The sequence below is a fragment of the Theobroma cacao genome, chromosome 10 (assembly GCF_053813885.1).
Source record: "Theobroma cacao isolate CCN51 chromosome 10, ASM5381388v1, whole genome shotgun sequence".
In the NCBI taxonomy this organism is placed as follows: Eukaryota; Viridiplantae; Streptophyta; class Magnoliopsida; order Malvales; family Malvaceae; genus Theobroma; species Theobroma cacao.
Genome location: NC_142648.1, coordinates 17,738,005 through 17,760,465, shown reverse-complemented (window position 1 = coordinate 17,760,465; position 22,461 = coordinate 17,738,005).

The following is a 22,461-nucleotide window of genomic DNA, read 5'->3' as shown; positions in this document are numbered from 1 at the left end:
TAAACTTAAATCATAAAATCAATAAGGATTTTAAATTTTAGATAGAAAGATAAAACTAATTTCATTCATAAAAATCATATTTAAAATTTTTCATAATTTTTTTATATTTTAATAAAATTTATTAATTTTAGAAATAAATTTATAAAATATAAATATATATACTTTTAGATATGAAAATACAGTAGAAATCACATATCCAATATTTATGAAGTTTACAAAAGAATTTATCATATATTAATTAAAATCAAATTTTTAAAAAATTAAAAATGTATTTTCTATTTTTCAGAAGTTTTAGAATCTAGATGGCCATTTGGCCTACTTTGAGCTCTTGTAACTTTTAACTCGAATAATTTCCAGTGATGAAATCAACACCAATATGAAGTATTCATATCATACTACAACACCAAAATTTGTTTCGATTAAAAAGAACAAAAAATTTCCAAGTTTTGAAAGCCAAAATTCTCAAACTCGTCACAAAACTACCCAGATTTATGAGTTTGCAATATCAACAAGCCTACTTTGAGGCTTTAATTCTCTTAACACAGGAAGCCTCTAACTGAGCCATTGATGTCAAATTAAACATCTCATTTCATTCTACAAAAGCACTAAAAGAAACAACCAAAAATATTACCGGAATACGAAATTCCGGTGACCCAAATTTGGGTTATCAAAACTGTTGAAAACCAAGTTTCTAATTAATTTCAAAAATTCGTATCTTCCTAACCACAAGGCCAAACTAGATGCTACAAAAACCATTGGAAAGATCTTTTCAAGACCTTTCCATTTGTACCCATCATGCCACCATAAAGTCATCGAAAAAGTGCCAGATTTGAAAAAAAAAAAAAGGTAAGGAAATAGAAATAATTTAGGACTTTTTGTGCCTAAACTATGAAAATATGATCCCAAACATACCTTAATCAGCAATCTCTTGAATACTTTTCCCTTTTCTTTGTGTTTCTTCTTTCCTGGTATTAGGCTCTTCTTACTGCATATTGTTTGAGTCTGATGAATAAACTAACGTGAGTTCCTGTCTGTTCTTTTAAAACTTGTAAACTACTTAACCCCGCTAACTTAAACGTGATAAATAAACTGGCCTTAACCCACTAACTTAAACGTTAAAATAAACTGACTTTAATTAAACTTCTTCATTTACTTAAAGACCCCTTCTTCTATTTTCTAATTATTAAGGCACTCAAGGTCATAAATACAAATAAATAAAATTCTAAACAATATCTACTTATTATCTTTATAAAACTATAGCTTAATAAATTAAAATTTTTTTTCTAGTAAATGCTTTGTGAGGGGTATTACAGATAGGGTTATGAGGAATGATTTCTCTAAAATTATGGTTATGTTTTCAAATTTTGTAAGGGTACATGAAACAAAATTTTCGAAACTTAGGACAATATTTGAAGCATTTATCATCTTTGAATCTTCTAAATGGTAGCTTTCCCATTCCTTGATAGTGAAAGTGATTATGATAATGTTGCTAAATGTATTAGGGATGCGAATAGAGCGCCATGATAATATTGACAGTGGATTCTTATAATAGAGTCTCTAAAAAGAAATATAAAGAGTTGGAAAATTTTTCATACATTGAGAAGTGCAAATAAGGTTGCTGACCAACTGGCTAAAGATTGGGTGTTATTACAGAATGATTTTATTCATATTTCTCCTTCATGATGGTGCTTTCATTTCTTTCATGATTTATTTTGGATGGAAATTTGCTAGTCTTGTACATGTGCTACTAGTTTATTTTCTCAATTTCTAGGAGGGGTTGGTAAATGGTGATGACAAGGTTCTCGACTTTTACGATTAAGCTATCACTGAACTGATTACTTGCAATATTTATGGAATGTGGTTATGTGCTTAACTGTAAGGAGTACTGCTTTCTAGTAGGGAAGGTGATTATTGTGGTTTATGTTGTATTCAACTTTGTTAAGTGGTGGTTGTGTTCATTGTTTTAATGTTTGGAATATTGAAAGTCTAAGGGTTACTATGCTAGCTTTGGTTTATCATTTTAATCATAGACTTCATTTCTATGATGGGGTTGCCTCTATCATTATATTAATGAAGACCTTTCAAAAAAAATTAACTGAAATCAACCAATGTTTAATTGGTTTATTCAATTTTCATAGTTTTTCATCATTTTTTCAATAACTTTTAACAATAATTTTCAACAACATTTGAAAAAAAAAAAACCTAAACTCGCACATATCAAGAATGTTTAAACATAAAAATTCAACTACTGCAATCAAGACTATTTGATATTGTTAAACATTTTATGATAGTTAATTGGATTTTGAGAATATTCGAATTAAAAAAGACTATAAACAACTCAAAAGAACTAACATTACATTCAAAGGACTTAACTTTTAAATTCAAGGAAGTAAAGAGAAATAAACCTATTATATTTATGGGTAATTAAACACACGCACAGAGAGAGAGAGAGAGGGAGAGAGAGAGAGAGAGAGGCGTTGTTGACCTATTGATTTTAGGTGTTGGTAGCTTTGGGTAATTTGCGAAGAATCGGTGATGATGGGAAGAAAAGAGGTGAATCTATTTCTTCAAGTCGTTGACAGGCCTAGTGATTCAGGTGAATCGGCAGTTTTCTTGTGGCTTTTCGCAAATATTCCGATGGTGGGCTAATGGTGGTGGAAGGGGATTGTGTAATCGTGGAGTAGGGTTTTTTGGGTATGAGGCAAATGAGACAGGCATTATGGGGCTCAAGGGAACAAGGGCAAAACTAATATACAGGAATGCAAAATTATAAATTTAATAACAATAAATACTTAAATAAATATATTATTTTTTTAAAAAAAAGGTTAAGCTTTTATTATTGATAAATAACAGTATATCAAAAGTGATAGCTTATTAGCTTATTAAGTACATAAGGCAACAGTAAAAGGAAAAAAAAACCCCTGACAAATTAAAAATGACAGCTAGAGATGGGGATATCTAATAGGAGCATTGTACAATAAAAGCCGAATCTTGCTGTCCTAATTTCTTAGAATCTGCTTGTCCGAATTTATTGAAGTCTCCAATTCTTGCAGAACTCTTAAACTTCCCAATATCCCAACACAGTCGAACAAATTGCAAACAAAAAAATGTCCCCACTGGTTATATACACCCAATTTATCCAAACTACGTGGCAAGTCCTTTCAAATTGGCTTTGAACATTAATTTGGGTAATGCTAACCACGTGGCAAGGCTCACATACACATCCAATTTATCCAAACCCAAGCTCCCATGAATGGTAATTGGCATGCGTTTAATTGTTTTTTTCCATTTCAAAGAGAGCTATATTTCTTTTTATATAAATTAAAATTCACATCGAAGCATTTGATTTTTTTTTTTTCAATTTGAAAGAGTTAGATTCCAAATGTTTTTATCCCAAATAAAAACAATTAAGAACTAATAATGTTTCATGCATAAAACTTTCAGAAAGTTAAAATAAGGAAAATTGAGAAGAATATAAAATGTATAACGTTGCCATCTAGCTGAAGACATGCTTCCTTTTGTTATGTTTAGATACAATAATTTGCTCTCTAATATTCACTTTTTTCTCTATATATTTTCTTTATATCATTATTTTGTTCCTAAATTAAACTTATCTGGTAAATTGATACATTACATTTAAGCATTTAACACAATGGTTCTGAACATTTATTCAGTGATTATACATGTAATAATACTCTAAATTTGAATACTCTTCTTCTAAATTAAAAAAAAAAACCCTTAACTAGTACATATTTACAATACTTTATTCATATTTGTAATAATATGAACCGCTATTATTTTTAATAAGAATAAACAGACAAATTTAATTAAGTCACTTAGACTAGATTTTGAAAGTAACAATAAGATGTGTTTTGGTCAACTTAAATAGAATTGGCCTAATTAACAACTCCAAACCTTAAACTCGAGCTTGAGCATAGCTCTCTAATTAAATCATATTTATTTTTGAAATATTAAAAATACTTTTATACTAATGTTTCAATATTTGTAAATATATTTTCAAATTAAAATTAATAAAAATAACATTTATTAATATAATAATATCTCCGACCAAAATTGAATCTACCAAATCTTGTTCAATATCCAAGCAGAGTCGAACTAACCTAGAGGCTTGACAGCTAGCTTGATCCATTGATGAGTCCAGTAAAAAACTACAACAATTTTACTTTTTCTCTTTAAAGCTTAAAACAACCTTGTATAATATACACACACATATATATAATTATTAACTAAATTGAAAAACAAATTTTACAATGACTACAGATATAGAAATAGTTAAGTTAAAAAACTTCTAATTTTTCTCGATATGATAAAGCTAAAGAAAGTCACCCATGGTTAAGTCAAAAGAAATCGTTCAAACAAATATAAGAGAATAAGGTAATTAGAGATATACTTATATATACTCAATACTTGATGGTCTCTGACCAAAACTATTGTTAAGAAATACTATAGTCAATTCATCGATAACTTTTGAAAAAGAAAATCAGTTCCTATGAATTTGCCACTTCAAAAAATTATTATTATATGGCAATGTTGCCTTGATTCAGATGGAATTTAACATAATTATGTATATAATGTTGCAATAAGACAGAAAATTTGGAGACAAATTATAATGCATTTTTTTATTATGATCTCTCTTCTTTTCCTTCGCTTATCTAATCTCGATTAGGAAGATAGAGAAGGACTCAAAAGCCCCAAGGTCTGATAACTTTATTACATAGAGTTATTTTTTCAAATTTTGCATACTAAAATAGTTACATTCTTGAGATTTAGGTTCAGATTTAGGTAGTTTTATTCGCCTTTCTTAATTTAGTTTAAATCATGTTGAGTCAATTTAATCCAAGTTGTTTTAGTTTAATTTTATGTTAAAATGTCTTAAGTTTAGCTATTACTTTTTTGGTCTCCTATTTAATTTCCTATGTGAGTTGGGGTTTTCATATTTTTTAACCCTTTCAGGTGCCTTTGCACCTTTTGAACTTTATTAGGTGCGTTACTACCTTTAAAACTTTGTTAGGTGTCTTAGCACCTATGGAACTTTGTAAGGTGCGTACCTTTTGAACTTTGTTAGGTGCCTTAGCACTGTTTGACTTTATGAGGCACCTTTGCACCTTTAAACTTTGTAGGTGCCATAGCACTTGTGGATTTTAGCCATGAGCCTTAGCACAAAGAAACATGTGCTTTATTAAACTTTTGATATGGATTGGTGTACAATCATATTTGGATCATTTGTATTGCATGTTTGTTCATAAGTTATGCTTGCTCGCATGCCTAGTTGGAATGCACACATTATCATGATTGTGTTATATGTTTATAATGTATGCTTGAAAATTTGATTGTTGAATTGATTAGATTAAATTCCTTGGTTGAAATATGTTTAGTTCACCAAATGTAGAATCATGGTATTTTGGAACTTTTGATTTGAGGGATTGGAAAGGATAATTCATCATGAGGTAAATGAAGTGAATTTGGAAGGGGTTAAGACTAGATTTTGGAAATATGGAAGTGCAGCCCTAAGGACCAAAAGTTAGCCCTTAGCTAGCAGAAGACATAAGGAAGTGTTCTGTTTCAGAAGGATTGATCGTTCATCAAGGAAAAGTCGATCACTGCAGTTAAAAGTAAATTGTTTATGGCATTTTGACCTCGTTTTAAGGAGTCTTTAGGCAACTTATTCTATGTTTCTAAGGTACTTTGAATATGATTTTTAGCATTCTAAAGGATATATAATTATCCCTTTTTAAGTGCATTTGATCAAATCTTGGATTTTGAATTGGAAAGTGGCATGTTTATTACAAATATGTTTACTCAAAACTCCTATGTTTTGCTTGTTCTATCTCTAATATTTGCTCATGGGGATTTTATATCTCACCCTACAAAATATCTATTTTTGTTTTCAGATTGATAGTGTAACACCCCATACCCGCAGTAGAGAAGCCAATACGACCTTATCGATAGGACGAAGGCCAATTGAACCTAAATTGAGTGCGAAATAGTGGTGGTGGGTGGAAGGAATATTTTGGAATAAAATATTTTACACATGAGAAAATAATAATAAAATAATAATATTTTCTCGATCATGAGTTAGCGGAGTTAAAAGGCGATTTGGAAGTGAACCGAGGCAAAGTAAGACACTTTGGAACTTGAGGAGATAAGTGGAGAATTTTAAAATAAAATAATATTTTATTTATAAAATAACATTAAAATAATTCGATGCTAGAACAGGTTGCATCTTGCGAGAGATAAACTAAGTGTAAGTGGGGGAAACCAAAAATAGAATTTTTGGATGACATGAATAAAATAATATTTTATTTATATTATATTATATTATATTATTTAGATAGAGAAATTATTGGTCACATGCAAAATTGGATGAAAAGAAAATAATTAGTTATGGAAAATGAGGTTATGTGGAAGATTGGCACATGCATGTGACAATATCATTACATGCAAAAGATAGCATATAAGTAATCTTAGTGGGGAACATGTGGGACCCCCACCATGTGCAAATAAAAAGGAAAGAGAGAAATGCACAAGGTGAAATATGCTTGTGATTTTACTAGTTAAAGAAAGCATAGAGAATTTTTGCATGGAGGACACTTGGTGGCAATGTTGGAATAAAATAAAGGAAATATATATGCATGTAATGTTATTGGCTAAATGGGAGGCCAAATGAGAAATAATGTGGGAGAACGTATGAAAGGTTATTGGACATAAGTAAGATGGATGAAATGGAAATGCATTAAGAATGCATGAAGATAGATTAAAGAATGGAAGGATAATGAAGGGTGGATATTTAACCAATAAAATGAAAAGAATATTGGTACATGAAGAATCATTGGGTGGCAAGATGGTCTAATAAGAAACTAAAGAAACAAAACTAAGAAATAACAAAAAAAAAAGGGAAAAAGGCAATGAAGGCTTTAGGAACTTGGGCAAACTGTGCCTTTGAGAGGAAAGAAAGGAAAGAAATGGCTTTGTAAGTTCCACCTAAATGGTGGAAAGAAAAGAAAAGAAAGTAGAGATTTAAGGGAAGGCTCGGTTTTAAAGAAAACTTAAGGCAACCTTAAAGATTTCCTTCCCTTTACCTTGTTGAGATTTGATATTGCACCATCCAAAAAGAGATTTTAAACTTGGAAGAGGATGTGTGGCTTGGTTTTGTGAATTCAAGTAAGGAAAAGGTAAAAGAATGGCCTTAATTTGAATGTATCCTTGGAAATTCGAATTGGTAATGTTGGGTTGTGTTTGTGGCAGTAAAGATTTCTAAGGTTTGAAGAATATGGATGCATGCCTGACATTGATCCTTGGTTAGATGACGGATTTCAGATAAAACAAAAAAGTGGTAAATTGTTCTTAACCTTTGAATTCCTAAATGGTGGAAAAATGTAGGTGTTAATTGATAGATTTATGTGTGGCAACCTTGACGATTAAAGCTATAGAGATGTTTTGAGATGCATGCAAAGCACAAGCTACTTTAAAAGGTAAGCATGCAATGTGAATGTATTATGATACCTTAAAATTGGCTAAGAGAAATGCTTGTGCTAGTTAGAAATGTTAAGGTTGCTTGCTATGTTGTTTGAAAGAAATAAGGTTGATAAGGGCACTTAATGTTATAAATAAGTTACAGGTACATGTAATATAGAGAATTATGCATGTAAAGGCTATGAATTCCTTTAGTAAAAATATGTCAATATGCATATGAATATGCAAAGGCTAATTGAGAAAGAATGGTGATTTTAACATGATTTGAGTTATTAAGATGATGATTAATGTTTGAATGGGAAAGAGAATGGAATAGGATGTCAAAGCCTTAAGTTAAAACGGGCAGCAAATGTAAGACAAATGAATTGTATTGTTACTAAAAGTATTTTGGAACTAATTGCTGTTAGGAGATTGACTAAGTGAAATATAATTGCCAAGGATAATTCAAGGAGAAAACGGGTGATCGGCAAGTCATCTTGATGAATTGAGGACATAAGGAGTTTAATTTGGGGAAGTAATATCCCCCCAAGAGAGGTGAGTAAGGGGTGTCAATTTTAAAAGATTCTATGCTATATCAAAGTATATGTATAGTATTATTCAATGCCTTTGTGGAAAGCATGAGTTGCTAGAAAATGTAAGTGCTTTGAATACATGGTTTAGAATGATTTATACACAGCTTTTGTGGAAATCATGAGCTAGTAGAAAACAATAGGCAATTGTGGATGCAAATTGATTTCTAAGTTGTTTGTGTATACTATATATATATATGTAAAGTATTTTAGAAACCATGAAACAAGCCTTTTTGTAATGTTTTGCATCAAATCCATGCCTTGAATTATTGTGTAGTGTGCATAGTTGATTGCACTTGATAAATGGCTTAAATGCAAATTCTTGTGAGTCGATTTTAGTTCAAACTTTATGCAAATGTTTACACCATGCATTTTCATGTGAAAAATAATTTTGAAAGGTTGCCAAACCTTATTTTCGAATGATTTAAAGAAAAACTCTTGAAAACCTTAATTTGGTTTTGAAAATAGTTTTGACAATCGAGAGCATCCAAAGTAGGTGGAATGTCACATCGGGATAGTGCGACCCTTGTACATAAGTGAGCTTTAGCTAGAGAACCTTTTGCGTTATCGACGGGTTGTTAGACTTGGCTAGGCCATGGTCCGTGATTATATGTGGCAAGGCCACTGGTTGTTATACGTGGCTAGGCCATAATTTGATATACGTGGGTGCAACGACATGATTTATCTGATGTCGGCCAATATCATCGAGACGTCCATGGCTTAGGCAATCTGGTGGAAGGGGGCCTCTCGGATGTTATTACGTGGAAATGGGTCCACGAGTTGATTACTCTTTTGCATGGTGGATAGATACTGTTTTATCCGCTACTTTCCTTTTTAATCAATAGCTTTCGTGCTGAACAAATTGATTACGGATTATTTTATATGGATGTACTCGAGCATTTTACATGCCACACCTTTTGGGAGCATTTGTGTTTACATACTGCCATTTGTGTTTATGCAAATATTGAATGATTTTGTGAACTGAAATCTATTTTATTATGCATTGGTTTTCAACATTGTTTGCTAATGAAAGTATTACACTATGATTTACATGGCATTTTTACAAGGCACAAGTTCCTTATTTAGTTTTATAAGGTTTTCATTTTATACTTTGGTTTTATTGTTCAAAAAGTTTTGCTCTAAGCTTGTTTCCCATCTACGCCTTGATCACGGAGTAGATGATCACTAAGTCTATGAGACTCACCCCCTTATCTCCCTTTTTGTAGATAATTGATTAGCCTAGCTTGTATTCATTTACACATATTGTCCACCGCAGATAGTTAACGACATCTCTTAGCACTTACTCTAAGTCGCTTCGCTACTAGAGGTCGAGTCGTTCATAGTGTATTTTGCTTTGTAAATAGACACTAATGTGAATGCAAATGTACGTTTGGAGATTATAAATTTTAATGTATTTATACAATAATGTGGAATAAAAATTTAGTCGATTTGTTTGACTTTTCGTTTTAGGTATATTACAAAGACTTATACGGTTCAAAGCGATTACATAAATTGTGGAATGAATATAATGTATTAACAAAAGTTTCAAGTAAGGCTTGTTCAGGACTTGGCGGGTTCTCCTACAAGACTTAGAGGCCAGTAGCGATCGAGGTGCGATCGTTACAGATAAATCTTTGGTTGGCTTATCAAGAGAGGTCACTTTGATAATACTTGGTAAATGGACTTCAAGGCATCAAGTTGAGGTTTTTGACCTTCTGTTGAGTTGCTTTGTTAAGTTCAAGTCACACTTTGTTTGGTTAAAAATTTTGATAAATGTTTATACCTGGCCTTTGGTTGGAGCATAATATGTTGGTATCTAAATTTGTAAATTCTTTGGTTTTAATGGTTTTACACATACACATGTTTGGAAAATGTTATAAATTTTCAAAGGAAATATATACTTTTAGTAGAATCATACGTGTATGCATATTTAATGAGATAAGGAATTCTCTTAAATGTTATAGTTGTTTATTCTAATGCATTTTGTATTGACAGCTTTTTTTGGTCAAGTGGGCTTGCCTACTAGGCCCTTGCATAGGTAATGGCCCAATGATGGGTTATGACAGTTGATAACTCTATGATATAAAGTTATCTTTTCATAATTTTAGCTATTAAGTTGTTAAGTTCTTGAGTTTTAGCATAGATTTTAAGTGTTTTTAGTTATTTATTTAAATATGGTAAAATATGTTTGGTCATTTGAATTTAGATTATTTTAGGCTATGTTAAATGTGAAATTGCTTAAGAAAAGCTGCTATTGATTAAATTGTGCTTTTGTAGGTGTGCTTTGAAGAAAGACTTTTAATTTGACTAAGAGAGTGCATTCTAGGTGTAGACTTTCTCTGCACATGTTTTGGTTTTTCGACCATATATCTAGTATAGAAGTTTAAATTACGTGATTCTTGACCATTGGAAAGCTAAGAGGTAGAGATACAACTTTCATGTTTACTACTTCGCTAGTTTTGCCTTGAAGAAGGACAACAATACGTCACAAGTCAATGTCGTGGCAATAGAAAGCTAGCGCCACAGCACTACGGGTTTGTAAAGATGCCTTTCGATGAACAAATTGATTTGTGTATAAGATAGAGGTATACCTATATACCGTCTGTAGCAAATATTAGAGCTTGAACTTAATGTGTCTGTTTTAATTTCAATACAAATAGAGATATAGTGTTTTGATTAAAATAAATATTTTTATAAGGGTTTTAAGAGAGCCTTTTAAATAATTGAGGACTTTAGGTTAGCAACTCATCTCGTTGGAATAAGTTAAGAGAGGGAGAGGTAAGATTTAGATGAAGTGTGAGGGATATTGTAATCTTAAGCTTGCTTGAATTGATTTTTAACCAATTTATTACTGCTTTGATTTTTTAGTTTAAATTCTTCTTAATTAGATTTAGTTAATTTATAATTTATTTAGTTACTTGATTTTGATTGTTTAGATAAGACTAAATTGTATTAATTTTAGTACTTAGTGAAATTTTAGATCAATTCTCTATGAGATCAACACTCAACTTGCCATTATATTATCTGTTTGATATGTATACTTGCATGGATAGAAAATTAAGGAAAAACAGTCCTTGGATTTGGGTTTTTTTGCGTTTTTTTGCCTAATATTATTTTCATCATGAACTTCATGCTTTTAATGATGAACATTTTAGCAAGTCTAGATTACTTTTTTCATTCTAACACTTTTCACATATACGACACTGTAATTCTTTTTTTAAGTGCAGGGCATCCTCCAGACCAATCCACTGAGAGAACGACAACTTGACTGCACATTTTTTGCCTACCTACCAACACTAACAAACTGTGGAATTTCATTCACAGTTGTATAACACATTTTCTTATATTTTTGGCATAAAGGCAGCATGATCAATTTGACACTTTGATCATGATTTTTGTATAGTATTAAAATGTTCGAACAACATTGGCAAAGTTGTTTAACAACTCTACATATTTTTCTAATGGCAATCGCACTATGAATTTTGAATTAATCTCAAAACATGACATTAGAAGGTGTGTGCAACAAAAGAGCTCTAGAAAAGCAAGCTTCAAAAACAAATACAAGAGCAAATCATTTGTGCAACTTCGCCAAAGAATTATGGCATTTTCTTTTGTAGGGATACACATTTTGTTAGCTAGGTGGGGATGAATGTACAAAATTATAAAGAAGCACAAAATTGCCTTCTGTTTTAGCTTTCAAATTACAACAACTTTTGTTTATAAATATTTCTGCAAATACTTGCCCAGTTATTAACAAATCTAACTAAAAAATTTATTCCTCGAGCAAAATACACAAAGATTTATTTCACCCGAGCACAACACGTAGTGTAACTTATAGTTTATTAATGAAAAGAGTCCATCAATCACAAAAATAAAGTAAAATGTTCTTTTGACCTTATCTTATTAGAATAAAATACAGCAATTGATGCACCTTAAAAATAAGTAAAAAATAAAATTTGCAAAGTAATAGTAACTTGAATATAAAAACAATTAACTAAATTATGCAAGAAAAATAATTAACTAGAAATTTTTAGTTTATACTAAAAAGTACATAAAAAAACAAAGTAATTGCTTATATGTAAAAGCTAGAAAATAAAAATATGTTCGGCTGGAAAATCTTTCCTAGTTCTTCATTTCCTTACTAGTAGCAAGAAAGTATACATCAGCATAAAAATAAAAATAAAAATGGATGGTTAAAGGTTTTCCATTAGCATTCATTTGTTTTCCTTCAAAATTGCCAAAGAAATATTGTCTATGTACCTGGAAAATGTTTAATAATTTATATTAATTACCTCATCATTAATCCCAACAAGCAAATAGTTAATTTCAATAATTAAGATTGAAACTCACCAATGGATGTTCATTTGGATTGCATTTATTCTCCTTCTACCTTTTCCTTGGATCAACTTCATATAATATAAAATTCATTACTTCCTTAACTGAGCGGAATGACTTCTTGGAAATCTCATGTGTATAATACTGCACATATATAATTCATCATCATTTTAAACCAAAATCATAATAAAAAATAGGAAAAACTAAAACCACAAGATCTTATATTAATTTATAACATTTTTTTAAAACTTCTTTAAATATAAATGATCGTTTAATTTGATATGTTATAGATGAATAGCCCTTTAATCAAACATACTAAACTTCATCCTTTCCCTCGATTTTGTAACAGTTTCAAATGACAATAATAATAATAATTCTAAAATAGTTTCAAATGATTTAGCAGTTTTGGAATTTCTGCATTTTTTGAAACAATTATATATAGAAAACTCGAAACAAGAAGTTAAATATAATTACCATATCAAGCACTTTCCCAGTTGCCCGTTTCTTGCAATCAATTTTCCATCCATCTAATCTCTCGATGAGAAGGTACTTGAACTCCTTTTCTTTGCCATCAAGTGACATTTGAAAATGCTGCATTTTTTCAAATAATTATTTCTTAACACCTAATAGCGACCAAATATATTTGAATAGAGTTATCTTGAGATGTTAACAACTTACCTTCTCAATTTGGGCAAGATCAAATCGTTCATCGGAGAGTCTGAAGGATGTTATTTCCCTAGCAACTAACTTTGACTTTCCCCTTTTCTTTTTCATTGCTGGCTCTAAAATATTCAACTACATTGCCCAGTATTATAGTATTAATAATCGCCATGAAAATGCAAAAACCTCTCAATTACACATTTAAAAGCTTTTCTCAAGGAATGTTTTTCATGGAAGAAAGAAACATATTAGTGGGGTTTGGATAAGGGGTGATCCTCCTAAGATTGATTGCAATATGCATTAAGTAATTAGATTATCATGTTTGGTAGGAAGTTGGTCATGATCATCTTAAACTTTTTTTCATTTTTAAAACAAACCTAATAATTTTGTTTTTAATTTCTATATTTCAAAATTATTTTTCGTGATTTTATTTTTACTTTTGACATTGAAAATCATAAATCATTGACTTAATAAAGAAATTTAATATTGTATGGAAAATATACAAAAAAGATGGTGAAATAGTCAATTTGCATATGGTAAAAACAGCAATAGCCATAAAGTGAGTTATGGTGAGAGTGAAAAATAGCCATTAAGAATATTAACCTAAAAGTATATTAATTAATGATTTTCAGTCATATTATAATTTTATTTAACATTCTTATATTTTCAAAATTTTCATTCATTTAAAAATACTAACAAGTAATATTATTTTATAATGAAATTAATTAATATATTAAATGCTAAAAATATTTTATCTTTACAAGTGATAAATATAAAATTACAGTTTACATATATAAGAATTATTAGATATTAACTTCTCTACTACTTTCTTTGGTTATTTACTTTATTGCTACTAGATTTGGACACAACCATCACGCGAGTGGAAGAGAAAAAATAAGTGAAAAGAAATGAAAGAAGTGAGAACATATGGGTGGAAGAAAGAGAAGTTTCATAACCATAAAAATGAGTAGTTCTTTTTACAATTTCATGTATGAAAAATAAAAAAATTATCTAAATTCCCATTTTATAGGAATGTTGATTGAAATTTATAACCTTCATCATATATATTTACTTTGATGTAATTTATTTATTTATAGTAAATTCATTAATTAGGTTGATGAATTTGATTCATGGCACCAAACTAAGTTTGTGACTTTATTACTTGTATATATAACGTTGGCAAAAAGGAAAAGTACTTTTCAGATCAAAGGGGTATTTTTTGGTCGCATCTATATAAATTCAAGGGAAAATAACAAATATAAATGATTAGTTGGGGAGTTATGGACTTGGGACACCACAGTGACTCTACTAGACCCTTGATCACCTAGTCAACAAAAGTGCAATGTGACCTTTGCATCCAGAGCTGCTTACCAAACACTAATGTGTAACACGGTCAAGCCAAAAAAAGAAAGCGCAAATCGAACAAACATTGTGTAAGTGAATGACCTCTAAGTACCAAATATCATGATAAAAAATCATTAATGAGAAAATCACTTGCGGATCTTGAAAGGAAAACAAAACTACCATTACAGTTAATAAAACTACTAATTTGGCAATCATTATTGTAATTACCTTGCTCTTCCATGGTGTAGTAGTGTTGTAGGATATAAGTGTTTTCTTCGTTCTATTAATGGGATAAAGACCAAGATTTAATGACAATGCGCTTTCCTCATTTGCCTTTGTTTTCACCATTTTAACCTCTCGCTAGCACAAGTAATGTACAAGTAAAATCGTTAATGAGTAGGTTTTGAAAATTTGAAATGCCTACATGCAAGCCATATATATGATCTCGAAAGGAATAAATGGATAGGATAAGTGAAGAGGAAAAAACCTTACATGAATTACACCTTTCAAATCTGTAATGAACGATTGAAAATTTGGAGCAAAATTTTCTCTATCGATTGGAGCTTGAGGTGTTGGTGCTACTCTTTCCATCTTAATAAACTTCAAAAAGGTTATCAAATCAGACAATAAATTATTCAAAAAGCTTAAGTTGAAACATGATAAGAAAAAGAACAATTGTTATATTAAGTATTATCCCCGTAGAATTCAAAGTTGGTTATCTTACCTTTTCAACCCTAATTACGATATTTAGTTTAGTTAATTATCATCCAAATTAGGGTACAACATGCCTCCTCACATTTTGAATTGTCTTCCTTATCAAGTTCCCATTTATAGAATCCATTTAAAAGAACTCTCTACATCTTGAAACTTTCTTGATGACTCATTAAGGTGAAGCTAAGCTACCTTGTAAATGAACTCATGATTGTGGGATCCTTAATTCAAGACTTCATGGAAGACTATTTGCACTAAAATCTTGGGTTTTGTCATTTAGACTATGTTTGGTAAAAAAGAAAGATGATGAAAGAAAGAGAGTGGAAGAAAAATTGTATTTTCTTCCTTTCCTTTCTTTCGTAAGAAAGAAATAGGAGGAGAGAAGGAAAATGCATGAGTTTGCACTTATTCCTTCCTTTTAAATTGAGGGGAAGACACTTTTTCTCTTTAAGTTAATTATTTTATTTATAATGCTACCATTAATTGTCCATATTTAGGCAAAACACAATCCTCCTTCTCATTTTCCCCTTCCTAACTACCACACATATGTTTATGACAATGACAACTCTTTTTACACAAACATTAGTATTTTATCTATTGAAAGAAGGAATTATTAATTTTATTCTCTTGTTTTATATTTATAATTATTATGTGTAAAGGGTTAATTTATGTCTGTAATCAATGGTTTTATTTTTAATGATTTTTTGGATCAATCTTGAATAATTTCTATTTAGTTATACTGTTTTATTGTGGTATCTTTTGCAAATTCTTGTTAAGATTGGTTAATGAATTTCGTCCTACTTATTCGATTGGTGGTAACTATAAAATTGTGTCAAAGCTTCTTGTAAAAAAGCTTACAATAGTGTTTGGAGTGATGATTACCAATTATCAATTTGCTTTTATTAGGGGTAGACAAATTACTGATGTGCTCTAATAGCTAATGAAATGGTTGTTTTAGCTAAGAAAAGGTTGGATGGTGGTTTAATACTTAAGGTAGACTTCTAGAAGGCTTATGATTGTATTAGTTGGGAGTTTTTGGATTTAGTTATGAAGAATATGGGCTTTAGAGATACATGGAGGAGTTGGATAGAGGAATGTGTTACCACTAAGTTCTTTTCTACAAAATAGTGCAAAATTTTCTAAGGTTGTAAAGATAAGCTAGTGTCCAAACATGAAACTAGTTCAAAATTTTCTACAAAATAGGGCAGTGTTGAAAAAGAGTAATGAGATTAATGAAGTGTGGAAGATAGTTTGGGGAGGACAAGTACCACATAAAGTAGAGATTTTTAGATGGCGGTAAGGTTGTAGTGAAATGTGAATTAATTAAGATATGGTTATTGAGTTTAAGCATGATTATGTGTGTTTTATGCAATGGAAAGTTGAATAGTGTTGAGCATTTGGTTCTTACTAGTTATGATGCTTGGAAATTTTAGGGGTTGTGGTTCAGCTTATGTGGTTTCTAATGGTTGTCTCCAAGGGATGTTACGACTTTTCTACTTGCTTTGGAAGAAGGTTTTGATAAAAAAAAAAGGAAGAGAGTTACGGCACATGTTTTTTTTTTACATTATTTATTGTGTGTGGTTGATTAGGAATGAGATAATATTTAGAGGGAAGCTTTGGGCACTTGATCAAGTATTTGGTTTAGAAAAGCTGCATGTAGCTTATTGGGCTTGTGCTAGATGGCTAGGAATTGCTACCTTTGTTGTTGATATTTGGCCATGTTCAAATCTTACAAAAGTACCTGTTACGAAACTTAAACCTAAGGGGTGGATGAAATTTAATGTTGATGGATTTACGAGGGGGAATATGGGGAAGCAAGTATCAATGGGATTATGAGGAATGATTTCTCTAAATTTATGGTTATGTTTTCAAAATTTGTAAAGGTACATGAAGCAAACTTTTCAGAAGTTACGGTAGTACTTGAAGCATTTATCATCTTTGAATCTTTTAAATGGTAGCCTTCCCATTCCTTGATAATGAAAGTGATTCTGCTAATGTTGCTAAATGCGTTAGGGATGCGAATAGAGCGCTATGAAAATATCGATAGTGGATTTTTATAATAGAGTCTTTAAAAAAAAATGAAGAGTTGGAATGTTATTCATATGTTGAGAAGTACAAAAAAGGTTGTTGACCAACTGGCTAAAGTTTGGGTGTTATGAGAGAATGATTTTATTCATATTTCTCCTTAAGGATGGTGCTTTCATTTCTTTCAAGATTTAATTTGAATGGGAATTTGCTAGCCTTGTAATGTGCTACTGGTTGAATTTCCCAATTTCTAAGAAGTGTTGGTAAATGCCAATGACGAGGTTCTTAGCTTTTATAATTAAGCCATCACTAAATCGATTACTTGCAATATTTATGGTTTATGGCTATGTGCTTGGTTGTAAGTAGTGCTGCTTTCTAGCAGGGAAGGTGATTATTGTGGTTTATGTTGCATTCAACTTTGGTAATTAGTGGTTGTGTTCATTGATTTAATATTTCAGGTATTGAAAGTCTGATGGTTACTATGCTACATATGGTTTATCATTTGAATCATAGACTTCATTTTTGTAATGAGGATGCCCCTTTCATTATATTAATGAATAATTTTCAAAAAAAATTAATTGAAATTGACTAATGTTCAATTGGTTTATTCAGTTTTCATACTTTTTCATCATTTTTTCAGTAACTTTTAACAAAAATTTTCAACAACATTTTTCAAAAAAAAAAAGATTAAAACTCTCGCATATGAAAAATGTTTAAACATAAAAATTCAACTAGTTCAATCAGGATTACTCAATATCGTTAAACATTTTATGATAGTTAATTTGATTATGAGAATATTGGAATTAAAAAGACTATAATCAACTCAAAAGAACTAACATTACATTCAAAGGACTTGACTTTTACATTCAACGAAGCAAAGAGAAATGAACTTATTATATTTATTGGTAATTGAGGAGAGAGAGAGAAAAGCATTGCTAACCTATTGATTTTAGGTGTTGGTTGCTTCTAGCAATTTGCAAAAAGTCGGTGATGAGGTAAAGGTGGTGATGGGAAGAACAAAAGTGAATCTACTTCATCAAGTTGTTGACAGGCTTGGTGATTCAAGTGAATTGGTGGGTTTCAGGTGGCTTTTGGCAAATATTCTGATGGTGGCCTAATGGTGGTGGAGGGGGATTGTGTAATCATGGGGTAAGGTTTTTTTGGTGTGAGGCAAATGAGGCGAGAACTATGGGGCTTAGGGGAACGAGGGCAAAACTAATATACAAGAATGCAAAATTTTAAATTTAACAATATAAAAAAATTAAAATAATATATATTTTTAAAAAAGTTAAGCTTTTATTATCCATAAGAGATAAAGAAATAAATTTATGATCAGTATTTGCCATTTTGCCACTACTTACATGTCTCTTTTTCGGATCCCACAAAGGGTGATTAAAGAAATAGAGAAAATTGAGAAGAGATTTCTATAGAGTGGAGGAGGACCAAAGTCGAGGATGCATTTGGTGGATTGAGGAACCATATGTATTTATTGTGAGAATAATGGGCTTGGTTTACTTAGTTATGAGCTTAAGAAGAAAGCATTGTTAAGTAAATGGTTGTGAAGATATGGGAGTGAGAAAGGATGCTTGTGGATGGAAAGGTTGGCGTTGATCCTTTAGCATTACTGTTGAACCTTGTTGTTAATCAAAACTGCTTTACTTTGTGAAGTGATATTATAAGTCCCTTTTCCCTATTAATCAATATTTTTATGTAAGTAACATCAGGGTTTGGATTTATTGTGGGTGATGGCAAAGTATATGTTTTTGGGAAGATGAGTGGATCGAGGGGCATATATTAAGAGAGAGTTTTGCTAGAATGTATGCTCTTTTGGTTAATCAAAAAGGAAAACTGTGTGAGTATGGGAAATTGGTTGGGAATAAATGGGTATGGAATATTGAGTTGCATCAAAGAGTTTTTTAGTGGGAAATGAGTCAAAGAGATAATCTTTTTAGCTTACTTATTGAGTTTCCATTAGGTAATAGTTTGAAAGATAAGCTAGTGTGCAAACATGAAACTAGTGCAAAATTTTGTACAAGATAAGGAAGTGCTGAAAGAGAGTAATGAGAGTGATGAAGTGAGGAAGATAGTTTAGAGTGGGTAAATACCACATGAAGTAGAGATTTTTAGATGGCGGTAAGGTTGCAATGAAATGTGAATTAATTAAGAGAGGGTAATTGAGTATGAGCATGATTATGTGTGTTCTATGTAATGCAAAGTTAAATAGTGTTGAGCATTTGGTTTTTACTTGTTGTGAGACTTGGAAATTATAGGGGTTGTGGTTCAGCTTATGTGGTTTCTAATGGTCATATTCGGAGAATGCTAGGACTTTTCTACTTACATTGGAAGGGGCTTTGATTAAAGAGGGAGGAAGAGAGTTGTGGGACATGACTCTTTTTTTTTCATTATTTAGTGTGTGTGTGTGGTTGATTAGGAATGAGATAGTATTTAGAAGGAACCTTTGGGAAGTTTAGCAAGTATTTGGTTTAGTGACGGTACATGTAGCTTATTGGGCATGTGTTAAATGGCTTGGAATTGCTACCTTTATTGTTGATATTTGGCTATGTCCAAATCTTGTGAAAGTACCTGGTAAAATACTTAAACCTTTTATTGTCATTGATTGGGTTGCTCACCCTGAGGAGTGGATGAAATTTAATGTTGATGTATTTACTAGGGAGAATATGGGGAGGCGGGTATCGATAGGGTTATGAGGAATGATTTCTCTAAAATTATTGTTATGTTTTCCAAATTTGTAAGGGTACATGAAACAAACTTTTCAAAACTTGGGACAATATTTGAAGCATTTATCATCTTTGAATCTTCTAAATGGTAGCCTTCATATTCCTTGGTAATGAAAGTGATTCTGCTAATGTTGCTAAATGCATTGGGGATGCGAATAGAGCACCATGATAATATTGACAGTGGATTCTTATAATAGAGTCTCTAAAAAGAAAAATGACAAGTTGGGAGATTATTCATACATTGAGAAGTGCAAATGAGGTTGCTGACCAACTAGCTAAAGATTGGGTGTTATTAGAGAATGATTTTATTCATATTTCTCCTTCAAGATGGTGCTTTCATTTCTTTCATGATTTATTTTGGATGAAAATTTGCTAGTCTTGTACATGCGCTACTAGTTGATTTTCTCAATTTCTAGGAGGGCTTGGTAAATGGTGATGACAAGGTCCTCAACTTTTACAATTATGCTATCTCTGAACCAATTACTTGCAATATTTATGGAATGTGGCTATGTGCTTAACTATAAGGAGTGCTGTTTTCTAGCAGGGTAGGTGATTATTATGGTTTATGTTGTATTCAACTTTGTTAAGTGGTGGTTGTGTTCATTGTTTTAAAGTTTCGAATATTGAAAGTCTGATGGTTACTATGCTTGCTTTGGTTTATCATTTTAATCATAGACTTCATATCTATAATGAGGTTACCCCTTTCATTATATTAATGAATGCCTTTCAAAAAAGATTAATTGAAATTAACCAATGTTCAATTGGTTTATTCCGCTTTCACAGTTTTTCATCATTTTTTCAATAATTTTTAATAATAATTTTCAACAACATTTAAAAAAAAAGGATTAAAACTCTCACATATCTAGAATGTTTACACTTAAAAATTCAACTAGTTCAATCAAGACTATTTGATATTGTTAAACATCTTATGATAGTTAATTGGATTTTGAGAATATTGGAATTAAAAAAGACTATAATCAACTCAAAAAGAGCTAACATTATATTCAAAGGACTTAACTTTTACATTCAAGGAATTAAAGAGAAATAAACCTATTATATTTATTGGTAATTAAACAGAGAGAGAGTGAGAGGCGTTGCTGACCTATTGATTTTAGGTGTTGGCGGCTTCAGACAATTTGCAAAGAATTGGTGATGATGGGAAGAATAGAGGTGAATCTATTTCTTCAAGTCGTTGACAAGCTTGGTGATTCAGGTGAATCGGTGGTTTCCTTGTGGCTTTTCGCAAATATTTCGGTGGTGGGCTAATGGTGGTGGAAGGGGATTATGTAATCGTGGAGTAGGGTTTTTTTTGGGTATGAGGCAAATGAGGCAGGAATTATGGGGCTTGGGGAACTAGGGCAAAACTAATATATAGGAATGCAAAATTATAAATTTAATAACAATAAATACTTAAATAAATATATTATTTTTTTAAAAGAAGGTTAAGCTTTTATTATTGATAAATAACAATAAGCCAAAAGTGATAGCTTATTAGCTTATTAAGTACATAAAGTAACAGTAAAAAGGAAAAAAAAACCTCGAAAAATAAAAAATGACAGCTAGAGATGGGAATATCTAGCTGTTAAGGTACAAATCTCTCTTGCTTTATGCTCACATATTTTTATCCAATAGAAGCATTGTACAATAAATGTCGAATCTTGCTGTACTAATTTTTGAACATTTAAGCATTTAACAAAATGGTTTTGAACATTTAATTCAATGATTATACATGTATCATATGTTTAAAAATCTAAATTTGAATACTCTTCTTCTAAACTAAAAATAAAATAAAATCTTAACTAGTACATATTTACAATACTTTATTCATATTTGTAATAATATGAACCGCTATTATTTTTAATGAGAATAAATAGACAAATTTAATTAAGTCAATTAGACTAGATTTTGAAAGTAACAAAAAGATGTGTTTTGGTCAACTCAAATCGAATTGGCCTAATTAACAACTCTAAACCTTAAACTCAAGCTTGAACTTAGCTCATCTAATTATATCATATTTATTTTTGAAATATTAAAAATATTTTTATACTAATGTTTCAGTATTTGTAAATATATTTTCAAATTAAAATTAAATAAACATAATATTTATTAATATAATAATAACTCGGACCAAAATTGAATCTACCAAATCTTGTTCAATATCCAAGCAGAGTTGGACCAACCTAGAGGCTTGATAGATAGCTTGATCCATTGATGAGTCCATTAAAAAACTACAACTATTTTACTTTTTCTTTTTAAACCTTGAAACAACCTTACATAATATACAAATACACATGCATACACACACACACATATAATTATTAACTAAAGTGAAAAACAAATTTACAACGACTGCTGATATAGAAATAGTTAAGTTAAAAAAACTTGAAATTTTTCTCAATATGGTAAAGCTAAAGAAAGTCACCCATGGTTAAGTCAAAAGAAATCGTTCAAACAAATATAAGAGAATAAGGCAATTAGAGATATATTTATATATGCTCAATACTTAATGGTCTCTGACCAAAACTATTGTTAAGAAATACTATAGTCAATTCACCGACAACTTTTGACAAAGAAAATCAATTCCT